Genomic DNA, 24,280 nt, shown 5'->3' on the forward strand with positions numbered 1-24,280 from the left:
GAGAAAATAATATATAGGTCCAATCCCAGCCATAGCCTAATTACTTGTCCTAAGAAGGAGGACACGTATCTGACTGTCCCCCCTTTTTAAACCCATGAGTTTATTTTTGTCCGAGTTGTTTACTTTTGAGTTTTGGTTAGTTTTGGTAATGTTTTTTCATGGATTTGACTATGTGATTTATTTGGTAAACGATTTAATTACAATATTTTGGTTAATCATATAACATTGAGAATTATTAAATATTATTTGATTAAAAAACAAGAAGAGAATATGAGAATATTTAATTAATTAAAAACTAATGAAATATATGCTTTAATTTAAAAGACTTAATTTAGAAGTCTAATTTAGAAATTGGTTAAAGAGAAATTAGAATATGATGATATTTAATTAATTAGAAATTAATTAAATATGTTCTTGAGTTTAAAAGATTTAATTTAAAAGTCTAATTTAAGAAGTTGGATTAAAAGAGAATTAAAAGATTAAATATTTAATATTACTTTATTATAAATATTTAATTAATAATAATTAAATTAGAGTTGTATTTAAATAATGAGCTTTAATTATTATTATTAATTAAAATAATGAACTGCACTTTAAATAGTGCTTGCACTGATTAATAAAGTAGAGGAAAATAAAACAAAATATTATTTTAATTAAAAAGTTCTTTAAGTGTGCATGAAAGGATTAAATAATAAAATATTATTTTAAAGAGAGGCCTTTACATGTTCGAACATTGGAAATCTTTGGTAGAGTTAAACTCTTTATTAAGAGATTAGAGCTCATTTCTACACACACCAGTTTTGGGGAGCAAAATTTGGAATTTGAGCAAAAGAATTGTTGAAAGTTTCGAAGGGTTTGGATTTGCATGTATTCACATATTGTCTCATATTTTAGCTATGATTTTGAGGTAGGGTTTAAAAACCCATTGTAGAATTTTATTGAAAGACCTGTCTACTTCATGTCTCCGTGAGTGCTTGAATAATGCTTATTAATTTATTATATTGATGTTTGGATAAAGAATTATATTGTAGATTTTGAAAAAAGTAAAACTTATTAATCAAGAAAACTTGACTAAGCAAAATTGTAGAAAAATATAGAGAATTATTATGATTGTATTATTTTAAAATCCTTTCTAATATACCATCTATAGATGCAATTTTAGTGGCATCTAGATTTTGGCTTGATGTAACTTGAAGTTTTTTGTGTAGACACCTAAATTTGATTACAATACTAGGTAATCGTATTTAGTCATCTCCGAGGACATTATTGATTAATTATTTATTATTTAATTAACTAATCGCCATCCCCTAGTTAATTAATTTATTTAATTAACTATAGTCCAGTTGATAAAATCAAATGATAACCCAAAATCAATTTATCAATTTAAACCCTATTCCTCTATTAAATTAAATAAATCCTCAAATCTATTTAATTTAATCTTGCATCTCCCATTTTATTAAATAAATCATTTAATAAATTATTTAAACCCCTAAAACATCCCTAAACCCTATCTTTACCCCTAATCCAACCCATTCCCCATACTAACCTCACTTAGCCACCTAACTAACCCATCCCATCAAGCTAAGCCACTTGCCCCCTAACTCCCTTCCTAAGCTAAGTCTAATGCCCCTCCTAAACATGTGCACAACTTTAAGCAAGGGTTAAGACTTACTAACTCATACCCAAGTCAACAAGTCTCACTTATCCTCTTCCATCCCTATCCAAGAGCATTAATGGCTCTTAGATGCCATTAATGCCTCTTACATCCCTCTTACACACTCATCCTCCCTTATTACTCCCCTTGATCCTCCATTTTGACCATCCAATCCCCTTGTGACACTTGATTGAAGACTAGAGCCCTGAACAAGCACAATCCATGTGCTCCCCTTTCAATGCATCCTAGTGCTTCCTCATCATTCTGACATTAAAGCATCTTGACCATCCATCTCTTTACACCTTGGCCTATAAATAAAGCCCTTCCCTCTCACAATCCATATAAACTTTCATGCATACTTACAATGCCCCACTAACCATTACATCACAACTATTTTATACCACCATAATGCTAAAATCCATCCACACCTACATTGTTGAAATCCTCACCCATCTACACGCTTGGTAAAACACTTATCCATTGGAAGCTTGGGCACATCGTGAGCATACATCCCCCATCCATCAGGGACATATCTACATCATCGTAGGTTACACACAAGGAGCTTACCATTCTTGGTTTGCTTTCCTTGTTGGTGATAACCTCGTCCTATCATAAGTGTTTGCTATTTTTTAGTATTGTGAATGCTTAGTTAATAATTAGTATTCAATTAGCACTACTAGATTAGGTTATACATTTTGGTATGCCTAGTGGGACCTCGCATTTGGGTCACTATAATCACATTTTTTTCTTGTTTATGTTAGACTAACCAAACTAATGTTTTGTGCTCATTTGTGTATGCAGGTGGTCTTCTAACATTTTTGTAGGCACCAAGGTATCCTATTAGGAAGCACATTCCTGACCATACAAACAAATTCCAACTTAAACAACATTTCAGCTACCTTTGTTTGTGATCCTGTTGCCATGAAATTGTGAACCCACAACTGTGAAATCACAATCCTAAATCGACGAGAATGCAAACTTGTGAGGGTGGGATCACTCTGTTATAAACCCTACAACCATGTGCCACCAAACACAACTCCAGCATTCTCGCTACCCTTATTCCTATGAGAACACCAGATTTTACCAGTGAGATTGTTGTTAAAGCCTGCGAGAATGCCTAACCAAATTAGTCAACTTTAAACCCCACTTTTTCTCTCCTCCATCGAACCCACAGACATGTTTGTTGGTAGAAATGCTTCCTCGTAAACCTACAAGATCACACTTTTTCTAGATCACTCTGTTAATTTTTTTTCCACGGCCCATTTTTCAGCACTTTTCACCATTCTTCTCTACCTCAATCCCATGACTTTTAAACTGTGTTCCCACGCTACAAGATTGTGGGTTAAAATCTGCATGTTTGCTAGTTCAACCAACCAGTGAAACACTTTTGAATTTTTTTTCTGTTGCAGGTATCTGTTGGAGTAGGATTCTAACATGTGTTTGTAGGTTTTCTTAAAATGCTTGAAGGAAAATTCGTCTTTAAGTGCTTAAAACTAACAATTTTTTGTTTTTCATAATGGAATGAATATTTAACTCTTAGAAAGTTTTCATTAGAATGTCTAAATATATTAATTACAAAATCTAGTCTTGAATGTGATTTTAAAAAATAAACCAATGCGATGAACACTTCATTTAATGATGCAAATGAACATTATGTGAAAACACCTCAATTTTAGGGCTTAAAATGAATTCAACAAATCTTGAATGATCTAAGGATAAACTCGCTCTTATTCTCTCCTTTAAAAAGTTTTCTCGATTGATTTCACTTTGTTGAGGCAATTTACTTTGTTGGCCATCACTATGAAGTCAGAAATGGACAATTGAATTCTAAGATCATGCGTGTCTTCAAAAACTAGTTTTTTAGGATACACTAAAGTGTCCAAAATATAAATGAACCAAGTGTCTTGTGTGTTTTGAGATTGTTCCCTCTAACACATCTTTGTCTTCTCTATTTTCTATAACTTAAGACCTTAAAGTACACGATGCATGTACCAAAAGTTGTCTAGCAAGATCATCCACAACAACCTAGGAGTGCTTCTAGCAAGTTCATCCACCTCTGGGAAGAACATCCCCTTTGGTGAGAAGCTCAAACTAGTAAAAACTTGGCTAGTATATAAATGAGGGGAAAAGTAAACTTTCTCACTCTATCTCCTAAGTTTGGGTGGTGTATTTCTAGGAGTAGCTTGAGGTGGGAAAAATTTCCCACAATTTCACCATGTCTAGAATAGATCATTAAGTGGATTACATACGTAACAACTATTTTGCAAGACTCCACAGACCTATTTACAACCCAATTTTAGTCATCATGATTTTATCCATGGTATGTTAATTCACGATGCAAGGGAAACAACATCCCCCAAGATTACCCACCATTGTACTCCCCTGGTAGAGGCATAAGGCTACTTGGGTTTCATCTCCAAGGGTCGTTGTTCTCGCAGAAGGGGAACTTCTATTTTCCATGCCTTGAAGATTCTTTGATGTGTATCATTTGTTGATCAACTCTTGTATTGACTCACATCTTCGATTAGAGGGACATATTGCACTAGAATTAGGAGACATCAAGTTGTGGGTCATTGAATAGGGTATTGCAACCAAAATTTGACCTTAGGGATAAAGAGTGTGTTTGAATTGTCTTATTTGTGTAAAAGACCTATGAAAAACATTTGTAAAAACATACATAATTTCTATGGTTACCATCAAATCCTTTTGCTAAAGAGATCACTTGTTTGTCTTTCTCAAAGTTGCTTTGTCCTTTGAGAAACTGTTTGCTCACAATCCGTCGTGTCAAAAAGAGTCCTATCTTTGTTATTTCAAAAATAGTTGTTAGCAAGTTGATTTGCAACAACTTTAGTCTCATTGGTTTGACTTTACCTTTTTCAAAACTATCCTTCTTATCTCAAAAATAATTATTAGAAAAGTCCAGTTGCAAACAAACTTTATTCTCCTTGGTCCAAATTTATCATTTTCAAAATATCCTTGTTACTTATCCCAATTAGCCAAAAAATTTCTTTGTAAACATTTAACCAAACCATTCATATTCATAATAGGTCATCCTTACCTTTGTTCAAAAGGATTTTTACCAAGTTTATTTGCAACAATCTTAAGCCTACTTTACTCCACTTTATTACTTAACACCCAAACCACTTTGCCCCTTTTATGTAAACACACCATTTCTTGAACATAGCTACTCCTCAACTAATTTATGTTTTCAGCCCAAGGTTAAAATGTATACTTAGCATAGTCACTGCCTATAAAAACCCACAGTTGTGATCAAATCTCATAGAGTTATCTCATTTTAGGCCAAACCAAGGCCAACTTCAAAAAGGCCAAACTTTGACAAATACCAGCTTATAAGGAAATCAAAGAAAAACACAAGATCATTCCTTGGTTTAGTAACAACATCATCTTCTAAATTGTAATCAATTATTCTCTCTTGTGTCTTAATTTTCTCATCAATTCTCACATTTACACTTTCCATAATAGTCTCTAAAGTTGTCTCTCCTATTACTTTCTTTTCATTAATCAATATAGCCTCATTATCACAGTCTTTCAAGGATCTTTCCATACTTTCTCTAAATTCTTCAACTTGATCAAAAGTAAACTCTTTCTAGCTTTCTTTAATCCCTTAGGACATCTGGATGAAAAATGACCAGGTTTTTTACATGTCCAACAAATAGAAATTTTCATACATTCTAGTTCTCTCTTTGTAAGTAGATCAATACCTTCCTCTATCTTTATGTCTTCTTTGGATCTAGATCTTTCTTTGCTTGGGATTATGTTCTTCTGTATACAACAGAAGGATTTTGGATCTAAAAATTCATTACTCTACTCTTTACACAAATATGATAACTCACCAAGAATTTACAATATTCGGGTGTCAAAATTCTTTCTGTCAAATGTAGGACTATCTTTCCTAAACATGCTTGCCATGGATCTCCCAAAGTTGTTAAACTTTATCTTCAAGGACCTGATGCTTTGAAACCAATTGTTAGAAATAATAGTCCACCAAGATAACTGAGAAGGGAGGGGGGAGGGGGGTAAATCAATTATCCAACAATTAAAACATTTATCTTCTTTAAACAAAATTAACCATTCAACCAAAGTAAACAACAACCATAACAAGATGCGCATAGACAATTACACCAAATATGTTAACTAGGGAAACCCTTGATTAGAGGGAAAACCCCAGTCGAAATGATGTCTACAAGATGATGTACTAATATAAATATTTCTTGTTAGAGGATGGACCCTGTCAAGAGTCTATTACAACATTTAGTACATAGAGTCCCTATTAGGAGACTTTGAATCCTTGTTAGGAGATTCCAACCTTGTTAAGAGTTGTGCCAACCCTGTTAGGAGTTATAGTACAATGTATGCAAGAAGAACTCACTGCCCAAATATGCAATTTCAACTATAAGAAGAGCTCACTGCTTAAACATGCAATTTACTATTATTTTCTTCTTTCCTTTGTTCTATCAACCAAATCAAACACTATCAAACCTTTTAGACCAGGTCACAAACCTTAGATCCAAATATCAAACCTTGGATCACTCAGCAAAACCTCGACAATGAAGTTTCCTTCACTTCTACTCTGCTCTGCTCAACTTCGCATTCCACTCTCTCTATTGCTTACAAACACTTTTTTATCTCATCCACATATATGTCATGATAAAGGAAAATGTCCCTCCTTTATACTGAGTCCATAAAGCAATTCCTAAGTCAGCTGTTAGACCTTCTCAATTAATAATTATAGGACCACATTAAGAACACATTACAATTAGCGATAACATTAATCTTCTGGCTTGCAACTTGAATAATTTTTCATACATGTAATATTATGATGATCAGACTTAGCCACATCATCACCAACATGTCTTCTACACATCCTCAACCTCAATTCTCAAAATAACAATTCTGGTAAGAGATATAGCAAGTTTACAAGAACATGCCTCTATAAACTCTATCTTAGAACATACATCACAAAAACTTACATAACTTCTTCCAAACTTATCATTTCTTCTTTTGATGTTGACTGCATATACCATATGCTTAGAAGTATCTCCCACAACCTCAGACAATGATAGTACTTAACTAGTCGTCCATACAAACTTGATCTTTCCTCTGTTCTTCTATTAGATACCTTAGAAAACTACTATGTTGACATCAATGAAAAACTCAGTCATGAATGTAACATATCATCATAGTAACATATCTACAATACTCCCCCATAGGAATATCATTGACATTCATGCTTCAACAATCTCTCAATAGTTTGAACATTTGGAAGATTATGATGGTGGAAGTGTAAGATTTGGAAACAATGAACCATGTTGCATAAAGGGAAAAGGTTGCATCTCACTAACCAATGAAATTAGATGTGATAATGTTTATTGGGTTGAAGTACTAAAGCATAATCTACTGAGTGTGGCATAGTTGAATAACATTGGATTCAAGGTAGAATTCATGAATGGGAAGGTTGAGCTGCTAGATGAAAAATGAAATCTAGTTGGGTCCGATAATCAAACAAAAGGTAACCTATTCTACCAAGATCTCAATGAAATTTCATGTTTCATTGCTCAAGTAGAAGAAAGTTGGTTATGACATAAAAGGTTATGTCATGTGAACTTTGATAATCTAATCAAGATAAGATTAAAAAAAAGAGTGAGGGGTATTCCTAGTTTGAGGGAACCTGATATGGGCCTATGGAAAAATAGTCAAATTGGTAAGATAGACAAGACAAGTTTCAAAAAAAAGAACTATCATTTTGAAGAAGTCTTGGAGCTGGTTCGTATAGACTTATGTGGACCTATTAGAGTTGAGAGCTATAGTGGATATAAGTACTTTATTCCTTTTGTTGTTGATTATTCTAGAATGATGACTGTAATGTATCTGAAATATACATTTGAAGCTTTTCAAAAGTTTAAGTGGTATTTGGCAAGAGTAGAGAAGGAAACATGAAAGAAATCCAAATGTTTGAGATTAGATAAAGACCTAGTGAATTCATCTCCAATGAATTCAATGAATTTTTCACTGAAAGAGGAATCAAAAGAAAAGTATCAGCCCCTTGTACACCATAGAAGAATGGTATAGTTGAAAGAACAAACATATCCATCATGGATTGTGCGAGAAATTTGATGATAAAAAATAATGTTGTAATCAAATACTAGAAGGAAGCAATCAATATTGCAGTGGATACCTTAAACAGAGTACAACTGAAGAAAGACACAAATCAAACTCCTTATGAACTATGGTATGACTGCAAACCTAATGTTACTTGAAAGTATTTGGTTGCAAATGTTATATTCTGAAAGAGATTAGGAAATGTAAATTTGATGTCAAAGCTGATGAAGGCATATTCCTACGATACTCTAGTAGAAGTAAAGCATATAAATGTTTGAATTTATCTACTCATAAGATCATAGGAAGTGCACATGTAAGGATTGATGAGTTTGCAGAAAAGAGTGAAGAAGAGAGCAACAAACAACTCGAGGATTACATAAAGTTTGTTTACTTTGAACTTGATACATTGCCAAATCTAATTGGAAGTCAACAAACTTCACCTCCCAAGTCCCCAAAATCTCTAGAAGCACCTGATTTGTATCCAATGCAACTCAAGTCATAGTTTGAAGGACTCGAGTTGTAGTTAGAAGCTACCAAGTTGCAACCAAAGCAAACTGAGTCTGAAGGACGTGAGTCATAGGCAGTGGGACCCGAGCTTGATACAAAAGATCGTGGCAAGGCTAGTGGAACAAGTTCTAGATCCAAAGTACCTATGTTAGTAAGATATGTCAAAAGACACCATACACTTGATTAGATCACTAAAGAGAGGTTAAATGGTGCAATGACAAGAAACAAATTGAATGATACATGTTTGCTTATTGAATTTGAACCTAAATCAGTTAAAGATGCGTTAGATAATGAAAGTTGGATTCAAGCAATGAATGAAGAGATATAACAAATAGAAAGGAATAAGACTTGGACTCTTGTTCCTAGACCCAAGGATAAAAATATAATTGGCACATAATGGGTTTTCTAAAATAACCTTAATGAATATGGAGAAGTTTCAAAAAATAAAGCAAGGTTAGCATGCAAATGTTATACTCAAGAAGAAGGTATTGATTATGGTGAAAAAATTTCTCCTATTGCAAGATTAGAAAGTGTTAGGACTTTACTTGCTTATCCTACATTTAAAGGATTTAAAGTTTATCAAATGGATGTGAAATTTGCATTTTTGAATGAAATTTTTGAAGAGGAAGTTTACATAGAACAACTTGAAGGTTTTTAGATCCTAGCAAAAAGGATATGGTTTATGAACTACACAAAGCATTGTATGGTCTCAAGCAAGCTCCCAGAGCTTGGTATGAACAAATTCATAACTATCTAATGAAGATTGTTTTTTAAAGGACAAGTGATAACAACAACCTATATATCAAAAAAGGACCAAACAAGAAGATTGTGTTGGAAGAAATCTTTGTGGATGACACATTGCTTACTAGAAATGATGACTTGTGCAAATCTTTTTCAAAAGAAATGAGTAAGGAATTTGAGATGTCCATATTTGAAGAGATAAAATTCTTTGTTGGATTTCAAATTCAATAGAAGAAAGATGGTATCTACATTACTCAATCTAAATATACCAAGGAGATACTAAAGAAATTTGGAATGGAAGATTCAAGACCAGTTGGAATACCTATGTCTATTGGACATAACCTTTCCAAGATGATGATTCCAAGGAAGTAGATCAAACCACATACAGATCAATGATTGGTAAACTGCAATATGTAGTGCATACAAGCTTGATATTGCATTAGCAGTTGATATGGTGGCAAGATTCTCAACAAATCCTAAAGAAAATCATATGATGGCAATCAAGAGAATCATGAGGTATCCGAAGGGTATTGAAAATTATGGATTATGTTACAAGAAAGGAGGCACTTTAGATTTGAAAGCCTTTACTAATTGGATAGGAAGTGTTGATGATAGGAAGAGCACCAGTGGTGGAGGGTTCTTTCTTGGTAAAAGACTGGTGTCTTCGACAAGTAAGAAGCAAAATTGCATTTCTCAGTCTACAGTAGAAGCATAGTATGTTGCAGCAACAATTAATTGTTCCAATGTTGTTTGGTCCAAGAAACTATTGGCAGGTATGAAGGTAGAGATCAAGGATCTAGTAGTTATCTTCTGTTATAACACCAGTGCAATTACTATATCAAAGAATCCTGTGATGCATACCAAGACCAAGTACATTGCAATAAAATATCATTTTCTGAGATAATTGGTGCAAGATAAGGAGGTAAGATTGGAATATGTGAATAATAAAGAACAAATTGTAGACATATTCACCAAGCCATTACCTAAGGATGCATTTTTGTATCTAAGAGGTAAGTTAGGGGTCATTCCCCTATCTGAAGCTCACTAAATAAAGTTTAGAGATGTATCAACCAATGCATGTTGAAGATCAGTCAAGTTGATGTAGTATTGAAAAGGAAAATTGCATATGAATTAGTACATGAGGTACATTGATATTCACTAAATATTGTCTTTGGTACAAGATGTCAAAGAGGGAGAGTTCTTTGTCATATTCATAAGAAATTTTATAAAGAAGGAGAATTTTGAGATGAGGGAGGGTTTCTGGAAAGTTCGGTCATATATCAGACAGAGATGTCAAAGAGGAGGAACTTGGTCTAAAATATTCAAAGTTTATATCAAAGAGGGAGAGTTTGCTATCAAAAGAAGATGTTGAAGACAGAGTTTGTTGAAGTCAAAGGGAGAAACTGAAGGCAGAGGGAGTTCACACTAATAGAAGAAGTTCTCATTGATAAGAATCAGAATGAAACTAAGCATAATTTCCTTACTATTATTATGCTCTAAAATTTCATTGTATTATTACATGTTGTGTTTCCATTAATTTCAAAGAGGGAGATTGTTGAATACAATTGGTTAATTATGTATTGTCTTTGATGTTACACAAATTTTCATATCTTTATTAGTTAGTGTATGTCGAGCTCACTCGAGTGATAAAGTTAGTTTCTTGTGTCTACTGAGCATTCCAGTGTTTGCCAAGTTCAGAAGGAAATGTCTAACAAGTTTATTCGAGCATCAAAGAGAAGTTCGCAAAAGTTGAGTGTTAACTGAGCTCACTTGAGTAACGAAGGAAAGTTGGATGGAACTAGTGTTAACCAAGTTCACTCAGTTACCAAAAGAATTTTGTGAAGATGCAGTGTCAACTGAGTCCACTTGGGTAACATAGGAAAATCATTTCTAAGTTAGTGTCTACCGAGCAGGGTCGGCTAATGAAAGATTTTCTTGTTTTGGCATATTGAGTTGAATGGTTTTGTTCGTTGGTTCTAGCTGACTGAGGAGATGAATATTAATTATTCTAGGTTGTATACAAGTCAATTTGACAATGTTTATGATATAAGTACAAGGTCAAATTGAGAATTGAATATGTGAGAGTACATGGAAGAATAGAAGATGCTAACAAGAAGTGAATTAGTAGGATAAGAAAAATATCCTTGAGGAGCTGCAAAGATACATTCGATCAGGAAGGATCAAGTATTCGAACCAGGATTGAGATCTAAAATCAACAATACAGTTGCATCATAAATAAGGTCATCTCATTGTTACTCTCTAACCATTGTAGCAGTGATCTAAATCTCTTAACATAGTTGGCTTTAAAACTATTTGTAAATCCCCTAACAAGGTGGCATTTCTAGATTGAAGTGTCTAAAGACCTCTAACAAGGCCACCCCTAACAAGCTGAGTAAATCCTCTAACAAGGTCACACCTAACAGTGTGTTTTGTAACCTTTGACAGGGTTGGCTCCTAATAGGGCTCACTTCAAAAGAGTGAAAATCAATAACTAGTTGTAATTGGTGGTTTTTCCCAAATTGGGTTTCCACATTAAATCTTGGTGTCACTTGTGTTCATGTTATTTCTTTCATGTGTGTGCAACTAAGTTAATTGAGGTTAATCATATATAATATCCTAAGATTTGCATGTTAAGCATTTGACGAGTTACAATTGTTATTTTAGTGGTTACTAAGTTACAACATATTATTAGTATTAACTGTGTGCCTGTGTGTTTACTGAGCTACAATATTTTAGAATTTATGTTTTGTGCTAACATCTAAGGGCTCTGGGATTTGTTTTAGTGGTAACTGATTCACCCCTCCCCTCTCAGTTACTCTTATATTTCCAACACAATTATCTCGAACCCTCTTGAACTTAGATTTGGAAATGCCACCTTCTCTGCTTTCTATGATTTCTTTAAATTTAGTTACACTAACCCATCAAAACCCTGAATTCATCAAAGCTTGACCATAAAAGAAAAGAGGAAACCAAACGTTGTTAATCTTTTCTCATGAAGTGTTCATGGTCATAGCATGCCAAGCTTAAATGTTTTTCTCCAATCTTGTCTTATAATATTTGAATACACAATACAAAAGCATAAGCAATCAATAAGTTGTGATTAACGCATGCAAATTGGGTCACTGTATTTCTACAATTATTTTTGAATTCGATTGTGTGTTAGCTTTTTGTATTTTCAGAGATTGTAATAAGATTTTACAATATGCTATCAAGATAAATAAATGTTACAAAAAACAAGATCAAATAATAAAAACCATTTTATATTTCAGTGTGGTTTGACCAGGAAATCTATTGAAATTTTCTTTTGCCTTTACCATGTCCAAATGTTAGTAAAATAATTCCTTACCAAATACTACCAATATTCAAAAACTAGATTACAAACCTTAATATGAATGAAACAAAATAATCAATTGACGGTAAAATGAAATAACTCATGGAACCATACCTTTTGGATGCTTACAAGATGCCAATTTTTTGGTACTGTGTAATCTCTGTAGTCCCTTGAGCCACAAGGAAGATGATCTTGTAGAAATAATTTTTCATTAATAAACTTAACCTATGAACTTGTATAAAATAGTTGCAAGCGGAAGTTTTTAAGCCCATTGTGTTCACTTATTATGCTCTTTCACCAAAATCAATGAATGGAAGCCATGCAAGCCAGACAACACAACACATGCTCACCTGCATGCAAAATAAACATGCAAGCATGCTAGTTGTTAACGCCCTCGAAATTCTCTACAAAAATGGTAGCCTCGAGACTTCGATATTCACCCGCTTTTTGCCAAAATATAGTAGTTAATAAGTCTTCTGCAAAAATGACAACTAAAAAATGTTACTTTGATTTTCACGCCTTCTCTTGCATAGAAACTTGGAAAATCCTTCAAAATAGCCAGAACAATTATGACAACATTCTTATTAGATAGGTGACTAGTAACATTTGATCATATTTTTCTATTAAAAGTTTGGAAATAGACATAGCAAGAGAAAATTGAAACAATATTATTGATAGTTGGGGAGAAAATTACTCATGATTTAAGTTCTTGCCCTTGGCAATAATTTCCTGCTATGGTAGGAACTAAAAAAGATTCAAACAACCACCACATGTTTAAATGGGATATGATAAAGTTTATTCTTTTCACAAGAAACCCAACATAGGCGTAGATGAAGTGTAATAAGGGTTACTCATGATTGAAATATGCATATCTCTCGTCCACTAAATTGACGTGGCTACATGCACATATACAAGAAAAGATGAAAATTTAAGAATGTGCTATAGAGTGCTTCATTACATGAAGAATTAGAGACTACCAAGATTGGTTGGAATGGAAAAAAATATTATCCTTATTACTCAATTAAAAACTACCATCCAAAGCATTGCAATCTATTCCTTAGTGTGACTATTCCAATGTATAAATTGAAGAGTTGTGATAAAGGGAAGATGAAGGTCACTTTTGTTCTAGGTGAAAAATATAATGGTATGACTAATGAATATACAAAAATGTGAGCAAGTTGGCAATTTATCTTGACCAAAAGTCCTTATGCTCTTGTTATTCCATTTTAATTAGCAATGTCTCCTTATCTCAAATGTATTTTAGGAGAGGTAATGGTAGTTGTATTATTTTCATAATCCCCTTAGAGAGCATGAATTGTGTACCTCCCTCCTTGAAAAAAAATGTTCAGAGGTGGACATGTTGGTGAAAGAGACAAAATTAATGAAAATTAGGATTGATTCATTTCATTGCAATGGATGCATGAACTTATGTTAGAGATTAAACACTCGTCAATATTATTGTTAATATGCTCTACTAGTTCATACTTTCTTAGAGCCTTTAATTGTTTTAAACAATAGTGGCTTTAGTTTTCCAACCTTTAAAGTTCTTCATTTAACAAACTAGAAGAAGATGGAGAGAGCTACAATTGCACAAAAAAATCCTTGAATGGTAAAAATTTCACAAGGACATATTAAAGCTTAGACTTGTTATTTGTCTACTCACAATAGGTAGCTGCTTTGCGACATAAAAAATTTGTCCGCGTAAAATAATTTGTCCTCTCATAATTATCCATTCAAGTAAGAGGAACAAAATTCAATTAAGAAGAACAAACGGTAACTTGAAATTTCTCAATAACAAAGTTTTAAGCCCCATAGACTCAATAGCATGTTGGGATATTGATCTTGGAAATATTGGACATATTGACAAGGAGGTACAACCAAGATTGATTGAAATTCTTAACCACAAAACTCAAATTTAAAAAGTGATGCCAAATCCTAGTCTTGTAACATTGATGGCCTAGATGAGACTTGGCTCTATTTTAAAGTTGAGTATTGAAGACTTGAATTTAAAATTAAAAAAACTCAAAAAATTTAAACTACTTTTATGCTAGTCTCACAGCTCTCCCGCTTGTTATAGTGCTGATGTATTGTTGTTATGGTAAATTGCTTTGATCATATAAGTCTGAATCCAGTGACCTAAGATCGAACATGCAACCTTCAAGTTTCTCTCAACTGAGCTATCTTCGCCTACATTCAGTTGCAGAGCCAACTGGATCCACTAGAGCAAATGGAGGGAGGCGTTGTTGAAGTAAATAGAGGAAACTCAAAAGAGGGCTCACATTTCTGATGTGGAATGTCTGTTATCTTCCGCTTGTCTGTATTTGGCGTAGGTGTGGAAAAATGCCATTTGCAGTTTGCGGAGGAGAGCTGTTTAATGGAGTTCTTTAGCCCCACATTCGTTTGTTAGTGAATGTAGTGGGAGGAGAGACGGTATTAATGGGGTCGGATGAAGTAGAGTAAGATCACGGAGCCGCGTGGTGAGGACAGAGCGAACTATTCTTTCGCCTTTTACTAAAGAATACCGTGTCTTCGCCACTCACAGCGGCATACGCCAATTTTTAGAGGCTTCCCTCTTTCTCAGAGGAGGCCCACAACACACAGCAAACATATGACGAACTGGAAAAGCGGTTTAGATTGTTTTAAAAAGAGATGAGTTCTCATTGGATACCCCAACTCAAATGTGTGCATCTCAGTGGCTGAACAGGATAGACATACAAGGCAATTATGAGAGAGTAGAGCTGATAAAGAGTTGCGATACTCTTTACCAACTGCTCACATCTTAGACGTCTCAATCTCTCGAAATCATTTGAGCAAACTGTATTTGAATAGTAATACTATAGCTGAGAGCATTGGAACAGGGGATTAGTATCCATCCAAGCACATAGGAGAGAGAAATTGTGTCACACATATGCAAAATGTGAAAACATAGATAAGCCCAGTGATTTGTTGAATTGTTTGACAAAATGTCTCGAAAGAACTATTACTCAAAGAATTGGTTATTAAATAAATATTAAAAAGTTTAAAATAATGGCACTAGAGAATTAATAATTAATTAAGAATGTTGTCTATGTACTATTGGTCGTACTATTTTTAAATTATTTGAATTAAATATTAACAAAATAAGGAATGCAAAATGAGACCTAGAAATTAAAAATCAAAAGTTTTAAAAGTTAATGAAGAAATATCAAACATAAGGTTCAATGTTAAAAAATAACATATAATATTTTATTAAAAATAAATAAATATGCAAATATAAAATTCATTGTGAAAACTTAGTTAGAAAATGATTTTTTTGGTGTAGATGACTCAATGACTTAGATTCTTTGTTCATGAAACTCAAGCTAAATGGTGAATTAATTTAACAATATTACTCTCCAAAGCTATGTTCTCTCATCAATATTTAACTACTTATCAATATTACCCTATTCTTTTTAGATATATTAGTATAGTTGTTTGTATGTTATTTTTAATTTAGAGAAAATCATTGTTTGAAAGAAGAAGAGGAAGAAGAGGAGAGGAAGAGGAAGAGAGGAGGAAAGAAAGAAAGGAGCAACATAAGTAGGATGAAGAGGAAGAAGAAGAGAAGGAGGAAGGAATAGAGGAGGAGCAACATAAGAAGAAAGAGGAGGAGAAACAAAAGGAGACAACAACAAAAGAAGCAGAAGAATGAGAAGGAGAAGAAGAAAGAGGAGGAGGAGAAGAAGAAAGACGAGGAGAAGGAGAAGAATGGGAAGAAGAAGGAGAAGAAAAAGGAGGAGAAAGAAGTAGAATGAAGAGAAGGAGAAGGAGAGTGAGGAGGAGAAGGACGAGGAAGAGAATAATGAGAAGAAGGAGAAGAAAAAGAAGGAGGAGGAGGAGGAGAAGGAGAATGAGAAGGACGAGGAGAGCGAGAACGAGAAGCAAAAGGAGGAGGAGAGGAAGAAGAAGAGGGAAGAAGAGGAATAAGATGATGAAGACGAAGAGGAGGAATAAGAGGAAGAAAAGGAGGAGGAGGAGGTGGAGGAAAAAAAGAATATAGAGGAGAAGAAGGAGGAAAAGAAGAATATGAAGAAAGAGAGAACAAAGGAGAAGGAGCAGAAGAAGGAGAAGGAGAAGGAGAAGGAGAAGAAGAAGTAACAAAAGGAAGAGGAGGAGAAGGAGAGGAAGAAGGCAAGGGTAAGGGGGAAAAGAAGAAGAAGAGGAAAAAGACTAAGAAGTACAAGGAGAGGGGAAAAAAGCGGATGCAAAAATGCAATGAACAAGGTACATCTCACAATCGGCTACCCATTGCACCTCTATTAGGTGCAAGTGCAAGTGCTAGTTCTATTTTTAGGTGACATCATCATTTTGTAAGTTGTTATACCTAGTTGTTGGATTTTTTTGTATCATTTAATAGTGGTAATTTATGAATAAAGAAAACCTACTTTATAAAATTTACAATATATAATGATATGCTTTTTCATTAGTTCCTGCCGAAGGGAGAATACTATCACATTTGTTTGATGTGATAGAGACGATTTCTTTAACCAATTGCATTCAATATTTTTCAAGCATATAAGTTTGTACTAATGTTTTTAATTTATATATATATATATATTTATTTATTTATTTATTTAAAATCTTAAAAAAGTTTTTTTGTCTATTATGCTATTGGTGGTTAGGAAAAATAGTAAGGAGAATAATCAAATTTATTAAGAAAAAATAGTAAAACTTAACAATGAGTAAATATCATTTAATGCTAAGGTCAACCAATATATTGCATATCACTCTCCATAGTCTATAAGAACTTGGAAGCCATTTCTCATAGCATGGTTGTTGTGGCATTCCTTGTGACAAAAAACAAGGATTTTACAAATTTGTACACATATTAGACATAGCTTTTCAATTAACTTCATAACACTCTAAAGCTATAGCCCTAGAGATTGTTGAACACACTCAAACCAAGGTTGTTGTTGTCAGAGTATGTGGTTGTTGTGATGAGAAATGGGGAGATTGTGGTGGCCAAGTGGGGAGATTCTCAAAGTCATTCTCTCCACCGCTCAATAATAATAATGCTATTCACTTTGGCAACTAAGGACAAAATGATCTGAGTTTAACAACCCTACCCACCTGCCCTACCAATCTCCAGTAGCATTGCTTACAAACCCCAAAGACAATCAACAATAATAAAAAATGATAATAATAACATCAAATAGTCACACCATGCTTATCCAAGCTTGAAAGAAAATCTATGCAGAAATAGTATGCGTACCCCTTGTAACCATAAAAAATCTATGCAAAACACCATCAATCATGCCTAAAAATAGTGTAACCCTTGTCGCATTTCAACTGAACAATTTGTGGTGCCAATATTTTTGGGATGACTTCCTCTTAACACTAAGTTGCAATGCAATCACAACCCCCTGACTCATCTATGAAATATGCCCATTCCATAGCTTTTTGATGTAGGAGCATCCTAGGGTATTTAGCAACCCTACATGTTGGAGGTATTTTGGCTTTGGAGTTGAGGACTTGATCACCAAAGGAGTGGTACTCAATGATGCTTATGGCACTAGTAAATTTAGACCCAATTTTCAACGAGGATTCGTCGCAATTTTGGCTCCACTATGTCAATAAAATGACCAACACTATCATCAGTCTTTTTTCATCGATTTTATGCCACCCTAAACTTGTGTCTAAATAGCGATGTTACTATGGTAGATATATCGAGGGAACTATTGTTAGGATATCTGCCTCAACCCACAAGCATTGTGTACTATACTTTCCACCTATGCAACCAATGGTTGTCAAAATTGCGATGAACACTAGTCGACATGCATGTCACACATATAGCATCCACGTCAAAATGCTATGCATCTATGCATCAAAATTGTGTCAAATACTGCTCGAACTCATGTTGCACATATAGCATCCTTGTCGAAATGCTATGTTCCTTTGTGTCAAAATTGCAATGACCAGTTATATATATATATATATATATATATATATATATATATATATATATATATATATAAACATACACACACACACACACATTTGTAAATTATTGATTAAAATATGTATAAATGATAGTGCAAGTAGAGACTATATTATCACTAAGAGGGCTGCCCTTAATCTTGCTTATCAAAATATGTCCAAAGTCCCCGAAAAGTCATCATGCGTGGTTGAGTTGACAGGACATGACATAATTGGTCTTCCATTGAGGTCACCTCTTGCTACTAGATCATTTGGCCTTGGAACAAGAATTCCATGGGATGAACAGTTTCTTGTAGAATCTTTATCTGACTCCACACTATACATGGCATATTATACAATATTGCTCAACTTTTGCAAAATGGGGATATCTATGGTAAGACTGCCACTACAATAAAAGTCGAATAGATGACAGACGAAGTTTGGAATTATGTGTTTTGTGGGGGTCCTTTTTCACACTCGAATATTCCTGTTGACTTGCTAAAGCACATGAAGAAAGAGTTTGAGCACTAATACCCCTTTGATTTATGAGTTTTTGGTAAGGATTTGATTCAAACCAATCTTACCTTTTGCATTTATAACCACACAACAATATTACCAGAGGAGAAATGGCCACGTTCATTTAGTTGTAATGGGCATCTTATACTCAACTCGGAAAAGATGTCAAAGTCTACAGGCAATTTCAGAAATCTACATCAAGCAACAGAGGACTTCTCTTCAAATGCTACTCGATTTTCTTTGGTTGATGCAGGTGATGGAACAAATGATGCCAATTTTTTTTTAGAGATTGCTAATGTTGCAATTCTCTGGCTTACAAAAGAGATCATATGGATGGATGAGATTTTGGATTCAAAAGAATCCTTGAGGCAAGGGCCTCCTTCTACTTATGCACATAAGGTGTTTTCTAATGAAATGAATATTGCAATTGAGCTGATTGAAAAGAACTACAACACAATGATGTTTAGAGAGGCCTTGAAGATTGGTTTCTATGATCTTCAGGTAGCTTGGGATGAGTATAGGTTTTAATGTGGTTTAGGTGGCATGAATCGAGATTTTTTATGGAGCTTCATGGATGTCTAGACACAGTTAATCACTCCCATATGTCCTCACTATGCAGAGCATGTATGGGAACAAGTTTTAAAGAGGGAAGAATTTGTTGTCAAATATGGCTAGCCAACTACACAGTCACCTAACCTTACACTACAACATGCTAATAAGTATTTGCAAGACTCCTAAGAAGGCTAAGAAAGATACATCAAATGCTGCAGCAAGACCTGAAGAGTTAAAGCCATCAACAGGATTGCTCTATGTTGAAGAGGAATACAAAGATTGGAAGGCAATATGTCTGAGGATTCTCTAGGATAAGAATAGTAGAAATAGTCACTCCTTTGCTCCAGACTAGGAACTATTAGCTGCTTTGAAGGAAAGTCCCATTGGAAGGGGTTATGATTTTAAGCAAGTACTTAAATAGTGCATGTCCTTTGTGAGGTTTAAAAATGATGAGACTCTTGCTATTGGGATTAGTATTCACCTTTTGCATTAATAACCACACAACAATATTGCCAAGTGAGAAATGACCACGTTCATTTAGGTGTAATGGGCATGGCACCAATGGAAGAAGGTAAAAATCCACATTCATTTGGAAACCTTAAAAAAAAGGGATAAAAGCCATATACTTCATCTAAAATAGAGATGATATAAATAGAGACATCAATTAAATTTAGGTAGTTAAATTGATAGTAGGCTATCACAACAGTGTATCCGTATTTATGGTAGGAATAGACTTTGAGGGCCCCTTTGGCAATGAGAATACAAGTGGAATAGGCATATGTATATTCTTAAAATTGAATTCTCTATTTGGATGCACCAAATTGAAATTGGAATAGGAATAAAATTGGAATACGTATTCCAATTTTGGCCCAAAAATGAGGATTTGATATTCCACCTAAATAGGTGGAATAGGAATACGTATTCCTATTCCAATTTTTTTTAATTTTAGAAAATATAATTTTTTGAGTCTGTGAATTCTGCATCAAATTCTGGGTGAACCAAACAAGAATAGGAATATGTAACCTCATTTTCTATTTGAAAATAAGTATTCCTATTCCCATTTTTATATTCCTGTAGCCAAACGAACCTTGATGATGGCATAGGAAAGTTGTTTATACGAAAAATAGAGCTATAATCAATAAGAGAATGATCAATAAGTAGTACTATACTTGTTAACCGATGAGTTCTTTAGCCGATTATAACAATGAATTTTTCATCAAGCATGTTCATCTAAAACATCACATCATCTACTAGAATTTAGTGCACATCTAAATGCCAGTCGTTAGCTCTATTTTTGCTCTCCTCTGGAAAAGTATTTCATATCATGTGTGCATTATCATTCATTTTGTTACATTTGTATAGTTATATCACTTGCATGTCTAATCTTCCATTCTCTAATGCCCCCTTATCATTTTCTATATCACAACTTGATGAAATGTGCAAACTCCTGTACTCTATGCACTTTAGAGAGCAAAGAATTTTGATTATAATGGGAATGGAAGTCTATAAATTCATGTGAAATATCTTCTTTTCTGTAAAAATATGTAGAACATATATTTTTCTACAATATGTATAAAACACTTCTGCACTTTGTAATGATTTTTAAAAAAAGGAATGCACCTTAGATTACTCCAAATCAGATGATTCACATTACCTAAGCATTATGTCAACTAGGAAAAATTAAACATCGTTGTACAGAGAAAAACTAAAAGAGCACATAGGCATGTGTCTCAACAGGGATAAGGGTCATATCCTTCCCAATTGCAAAAGTAAATAATTATCCAAAAGGTCACAACTTCCAATACTGAGTAGGGAAGCATCTTACTGAAAAATAGCTTTTTATATTACTAATGTACCCTTAGGTTGCCAGAAGACTTGTACTAGTACTTTTACAAGAAATTAATACCAAGACCAAATCACCTATTTTTGAAAATAGGAGACGAGGATGCTTGGAGATGTCATTTTTTTCATACAATCTAATAGTTATAGATAATATGATATATCACAATATTGATCTTTCAAAACAAGAACCAAGGTAATGTTTAATAGTGAACATTAACTTTAAATACACAAATGGAAAATGTAATTGAGTCAAAGAGTCCATAGTTCACACTACATATTTGAATAGTTTGATAGAAAACTAGCTTAAATAATTACTACAATTACTAGTAACTAGTTTAAATAAGTCATCGAACTAATCATTTCACAGAAGCCAGTGCAACTAGTCACATTGTTAAACTAGCATTGGCTTCTGGGATTGAGAACCTCTGGCTTGAGGGGGACTCTTTAAATATCATAAATTGTCTCAATGATCACTTTGTGCATTCTAGGACCATAGTGAACGTGATCGAGGAGTTAAAGTCCAACCTAGGTAAATTCAACAAGACCTATATCAACCACATGTACATGGAGGCCAATTCAGCAATCGACTGGTTCACAAATGAAGCGGTCACCAAAAATTTGGCGATGATGTGGCATGTTAGTGACAACTTTCCAGCGATAGTGAATGATTTAATTCTATTGGACCGCATCCAGGGAAGTACTAAAACAATCCAAAATTAACAACGAGAAGATTTTCCTGATTGCACGTTGGACTGGGAATTAATGAAAATCATGCAAAGCTCTTTTCAAACCATAATAGCATGTATGTATGACACGCTTTATGGGTTGTCTTGTATACAACCATTAAAATTGATAAACACAAAAATGTTTTTGAGTTTCGCATTTTGCCGGAGGCTGAACTCTGTAAGAGAACTATGAGAAGGTGGGGGCTTATTGAACCTGAGGAAACCATGGTAGGGGAGAGAAGTAGGAGGGAGCTGTTGGGGGAGGCGGAGAACTAGAAGAAGAAACCAAAGGTTTGGCATAAGTTGGAAAAGGGTGGTATCATAAGATTCCTGGAGAAGCTCCATGGATTTGATGTGGAGATCACCAAGATTATGGTAGATTCCTGGAAAAATGGGAGAGTTAAAATCGATGGGGTCACCCACCAAGTCAATGCAGAATTGATAGCCCAGGTTACAGAGATCCCTCTGGAAGGGATTAACTTCTTCAGAGATAAGAAAATATCGACTGACGCTGTCAAAGATTTTGTGAAGGACAAAGATGAGAGGAAGAAACTCATCAATGTGGAGACATATTACAAGATGGAGTCAATTAAAAAGCTTTGGAGGTATGTCTTAAGGGTTATCATTGAATATATATGTTTGGATCCTACATTTGATAGGATCAGAATGCATCATTTCATTATGCTTAATCATTTTAGGCATGGAATCAAAATCTCTTTTCCCTTTTATCTTTTTAATTCCATGAGTAAGGGTATTGAGGGTTTTAAGAGGAAACCTACTTCCAACCCAGTTCTTCATGAGGGATTACTCCTCTTGGTCTATGACTATCTGAAGGCTCAAACTAGGGGGAAATCCCTTGGTGATATTGGGTGTGCATCTGAGGAAACTAGGAGTTCAAATTCAAAGGAAGTGCATAGCATAAAATCAAAAGAAGAGGATAATACTTCCTCTAAAGGTAAAACCCCTAAGGAAGAAAGAAAAGTCACTCCTTCTGCCTGCATTCCCTACAAAAAGAGCCCCAAAGGTTTACCCCCCAATCCCCCGAAATCTGAGCTTCAGCAGGAGGAGGAGGATAATGATGAAGAAGAGGATATAGAATCAGAGGAAGAGAAGAAGGGGGAGGATGATGTGAAGGAGGAGGAGAAGGGGAGGGAAAGCAAAAAGAAGGAGGAGGATTTAGCTAACATTTCATGGAATCCCAAGAAAAGGAAAGCAAATGAGGCTTTGCTACTGGAAGAAACCAATGACTAGATTCCTGAGACTCCAAGCCCTGGCCCCTCTATTTCTTCCTCTGAGGGGAAGATAGAAATTTTGGTGAAAGAGAGTGGGGAGGTAATAATGAAAAATAGGAGGAGGTCTTGGAGGAATTTTAACACGAAAACCATGAAATTGGGGATAGTCAGGGAGTCATTGAATCTCCAAGTGATGGAAGACAACGATGGCAAAGCCCACTTTGAAGAGCTCATTGACCTTGCTCTAGTCGTTATCTTAGATAATGTGAGGGAAACTAGGTTTAATCTTCTGAACAATGCAAAGAACAACATGATAGACAATTTTTGGTCTATCAAATGGTTGTTCCATGAAATTGAAGACCTTAAGGGGAAAAGAAGCCAGGAAGGAAGCCAGAGAATCAGCAGCGACCGGGGCACAATGAAGAGAAGAGAAGCTAGGATGGAAACCAACTGCATTGCAATGTCTAGGGACACAATGCTGACCAGGAGGATAGAATCACCAAGGTTGAACAAAGAGTCCAAAGGATGGAGTTCTCTCATTAGAACCTAGCTAATCAGGTGATTTCTACATTGAACACCCTGAATGAGAATATTAATAGTCTGGGTGAATCACTGATGAGTGTTGGATTTGGTGGGAAAAAGATGGAGAAGGCTAGCTTGGACATTGGGCAGGCTAAGGATGATTTGAAAGAAACTAGGGATCTGACAGATGCTCAGATTTAGGACTAGGAGGATGTAGACAACTGAAAGACCAATGAAGCTGCAGAGACCCTGCATGTTCTTGATAAGGAGAACTAATAGTTAGTGCTTTCTTTTTGTCTCATCTTTTTCTAGTGTAGCTAGTTTTTTGTACCCTAGCCACAGACCTATCATTTGGGTTTGGGTTTTGATAAGAAGATGCATTGTAGTTGGACTTTATTTAGTATTTCTATTTCAGATATGTTGTAAAAACTTTTGGGTTTCAAGATCCTTGTAAAACCTATTTTACTTAATCAAAAACTAGTTTAAATAAGTGAAAATTTACCAGTATTATTGAAAAATAAAACATTTAAGGTGAAATGTCATTTATGAGAATCACCTAATTAAATGTTTAAAAATCAATAGATAATTCGATAACTTACGTTGA

The 24,280-nt window shown here is 34.4% G+C and overlaps 1 non-coding gene and 1 pseudogene across 1 annotated transcript; both read left to right on the plus strand.

The window, feature by feature from the left end:
• The first annotated feature begins 14,821 nt into the window (after positions 1 to 14,821).
• LOC149557260 (U5 spliceosomal RNA) lies at positions 14,822 to 14,942 on the plus strand. Its single transcript, XR_016352490.1, has one exon. It is a non-coding gene; the product is annotated as a U5 spliceosomal RNA (small nuclear RNA).
• A 3,520-nt stretch (positions 14,943 to 18,462) lies between these two features.
• LOC149557261 (leucine--tRNA ligase, cytoplasmic pseudogene) lies at positions 18,463 to 19,665 on the plus strand (annotated as a pseudogene).
• The last annotated feature ends 4,615 nt before the right edge of the window (positions 19,666 to 24,280 follow it).

Source organism: Cupressus sempervirens, chromosome 5, assembly GCF_028749045.1.
Source record: "Cupressus sempervirens isolate cs-2001-9-10 chromosome 5, ASM2874904v1, whole genome shotgun sequence".
NCBI lineage: Eukaryota > Viridiplantae > Streptophyta > Pinopsida > Cupressales > Cupressaceae > Cupressus > Cupressus sempervirens.